The sequence below is a fragment of the Bison bison genome, unplaced genomic scaffold (genome assembly GCF_000754665.1).
Source record: "Bison bison bison isolate TAMUID 2011002044 unplaced genomic scaffold, Bison_UMD1.0 scf7180017864066, whole genome shotgun sequence".
In the NCBI taxonomy this organism is placed as follows: domain Eukaryota; kingdom Metazoa; phylum Chordata; class Mammalia; order Artiodactyla; family Bovidae; genus Bison; species Bison bison.
Window position 1 is genome coordinate 5,649,011 of NW_011494638.1, and position 3,870 is coordinate 5,652,880.

Consider the following 3,870-nt stretch of genomic DNA (forward strand, 5'->3'; position numbering starts at 1 on the left):
TCTTTGCATGAAATGTTCCCTTGGTATCTCTAATTTTCTTGAAGAGATCTCTAGTCTTTCCCATTCTTTTGTTTTCCTCTATTTCTTTGCATTGATCGCCGAGGAAGGCTTTCCTATCTCTCCTTGCTTTTCTTTAGAACTCTGCATTCAACTGGGAATATCTTTCCTTTTCTCCTTTGTCTTTCACTTCTCTTCTTTTCTCAGTTATGTGTAAGGCCTCCTCAGACAGCCATTTTGCCTTTTTGAATTTTTTTTTGGGGGGGGGGGATGGTCTTAATCACTGCATCCTGTACAATGTCACGAACCTCCGTCCATAGTTCTTCAGGCACTCTATCAGATCTAAACCCTTGAATCTATTTGTCATTTCCACTGTATGATAGTAAGGGATTTGATTTAGGTCACACCTGAATGGTCTAGTGGTTTCCCCTACTTTCATCAGCTTAAGCCTGAATTTGGCAATAATATATGTCAATCCTGTCTCCCAGTCCACCCCACCCTCCCTTCCCTCCTTGGTGTCCATACATTTGTTCTGTACATGTTGAGCCTCTATTTCTGCTTTGCAAGTAAATTCACCTATACCATTTTTCTAGATTTGACATATATGCATTGATACAGTGGTCCCCAACATTTTTGGCACCAGGGACTGGTTAGGTAGAAGACAGTGTTTCTACGGGGATGGGGAGGATATGGTTCTAGGATGATTCTCATAAGGCGGGTACATCCTAGATCCCTCACATGTACAGTTCACAGTAGGGTTCCCACTCCTGTGAGAATCTAACGCCGCTGCTCATCTGATAGGAGAGGGAGCTCAGGTGATAATGCAAGCAATGGGGAGTGGCTGTAAATACAGATGAAGCTTCACTTGCTCGCCCACCGCCCACCTCCTGCTGAGTGGCCCAGTTCCTAACAGGCCACAGACCAGTCTATGGCCTGGGGGTTGGGGACCCCTGTGTTAATATATGATATTTGTTTTTCCCTTTTTGACTTACTTCAGTCTGTATGACAGTCTCTAGGTCCTTCCACATCTCTGCAAATGGCAGTTTGTGTCTTTTTGTGGCTGAATAATATTCCATTGTACATCATGAGCATTTTCCCATACTTCCGACCAATCTTTTTTTCCCAAGTGCTTTTTAAAATTTATTTATTTTTAACTGAAGGATAATTTCTTTACTGAATTTTTTTTTTTCTGTTAAACTGCAACATGAATCAGCCATAGGTATAGAGATGTCCTATGCAGTTTTTAAAGCATAGCTATACCCACAGTGTTGATGTGTGTTTATACCTGCTTTGGTATCATAGCACCCCATTCCAGTACTCTTGCCTGGAAAATCCCATGGACAGAGAAGCCTGGTAGGCTGCAGTCCATGGGGTCGCCGAGGGTCGGGCACGACTGAGGGACTTCACTTTCACTTTTCACTTTCCTGCATTGGAGAGGGAAATGGCAACCCACTCCAGTGTTCTTGCCTGGAGAATCCCAGGGATGGGGGAGCCTGGTGGGCTGCCGTCTATGGGATTGCACAGAGTCAGACATGACTGAAGTGACTTAGCAGCAGCAGCAGCAACATTAGAATAAGAATATTTTCTGATAATAGATAATGTTTATCACTTTGGAAAATGCTGAACAGCAGGCATTGCATGAATCCCATCACTTATTTACCATCCCTATATTATCAGATGTCTAAGATTCTAAATTTTGCCTTCCTACAATTAATATTTTGTATCTGTATTTTTTTTCCATACTAAAATTATTTGCTTTGGTTCAGTTCAGTCTCTCAGTCATGTCTGACTCTTTGTGACCCCATGAACCTCAGCACGCCAGGCCTCCCTGTCCATCACCAACTCCCGGAGTCCACCCAAACCCATGTCCATTGAGTCGGTGATGCCATCCACCCATCTTATCCTTTGTTGTCCCCTTCTCCTCCTACCTTCAATCTTTCCCAGCATCAGGGTCTTTTCAAATGAGTCAACTCTTCGCATGAGGTGCCAAAGTATTGGCGCCTCAGCTTCAACATCAGTCTTTCCAATGAACACCCAGGACTGATCTCCTTTAGGATGGACTGGTTGGATCTCCTTGCAGTGCAAGGGACTCTCAAGAGTCTTCTCCAACACCACAGTTCAAAAGCATCAATTCTTCGGCACTCAGCCTTCTTTATAGTCCAACTCTCACATCCATACATGACCACTGGAAAAACCATAGCCTTGACTAGACAGACCTTTGTTGACAAAGTAATGTCTCTGCTTTTTAATTTGCTTTGGTTAGATAACCAGAAATGGAATTATTGAGATAGCAAGTGAAAAAGAAATCTTAATGTCAGGCTCCTCTGTCCGTGGAATTTCCAGGGAAGAATACTGGAGTGGGTTGCCATTTCCTACTCCAGGAGATCTTCCCTACCCAGGGTTTGAACCCATGTTTCCTGCATTGGCAGGCAGATTCTTTACCACTTTGCCACCTGGGTAGCCCATTATGTCTCTATGAAAGTGCTAGTCACTCGGTCATGTCCGACTCTTTGTGACCCCACAGACTGTAGCCCGCTGGGCTCCTCTGTCCATGGAATTCTCTAGGCAAGAATACCTTAGTGGGTTGCCATTTCCTTCTCCCTGACCCAGCAATAGAACCCAGGTCTCCTGCATTACAGGCAGATTCTTGGCATCTGAGCTACCAGGGAATCCTTGTGTCTCTATAAATGTTGCCAAATTGCTCTTCAGAAGGGTTTACTAATTTGTATAGACACCAACAATATACAGATGTGGCCATTCCCCTTTGTCCCTCACCCCTTGGCTAATTAACCTCTCTTCCTGAATAATAGGAGAACCTCTTTCATCGGGTTAATCTCATTCTGTATTGTTTTATAAGTTTATCTTATAAGATATCCTTCTGTGACTTGTCTATTCTTATCCTTTCAATTGTTACCTATTAAGGCTGGGGTGGGCTTTCCAGGTGGCGCTAGTGATAAAGAACCCACCTGCCGATGCAGGAGGCATAAGAGAAGTGACTTCGATCCCTGGATCAGAAAGATCTCCTAGAGGAGGGCAGGGCAACCCACTCTAGTATTCTTGCCTGGAGAATCTCCATGGACAGAGGAGCCTTACGGACTACAGTCCATGGGATTGCAGAGTCGGACATGACTAAAATGACTGAGCTTGCACCCAAGGCTAGTGCAGTTTTTAAGTGGCAGATGATAAAAATGAAATTGGTATAATAGATTGAAACAGTGAAAATTAAGTCCTCCATCCTTAATGCCAATCTCTCTTCTCTCTCCCCAGAGACAACCATTCTTCCTAATTTATTTCTTCCAAGCCACCTTCTCAGTGTTTAATCCAGGCCCCGGAATTTGTGTGTGTCCCACTGGACACATTCACAGAAAAGGAGAGCAACTCGAGAGGATTTATGAAGAGAGTGGGGGCCCTGGGAACACCCCTCCCCCAGGCTGACTCCTCCCCTACCCTCCCCATGTGAAAGAGACTTTCCTCTGGACTGCTCCCCGAAAGGGTTACATTTGGGATGTGGGACTCATGGGTCAGCGAAGTGATCCCAAAGGAAGGTTGTCCACAAGGTTGGGGCTTTTTTTCCAGTGTCTACAGCATCAAATACGTGAGGGAGCTTCAACATAAGAGGCTGGGTCTGTCTGAAACATCCAGGCCTTCCTGAGGGAGCCAGCACCTGACCTCCTGTGCCCGGATGCAACCAGCACTTTATACACTCAAGCCCCAGGCAGTGACCGCGTCAGCCCCAGACTGCGGCACGGACCACCCTTTCCTGTTTGCCTACCCTGGCCTCACTGTCTCTTGTTCTCTATTCTGGGGATCATTTTCTGCTTCTCACCCACTGTCCCCTGAGGATCCTTGCTTCCTTATTCTCTGACCACCTTC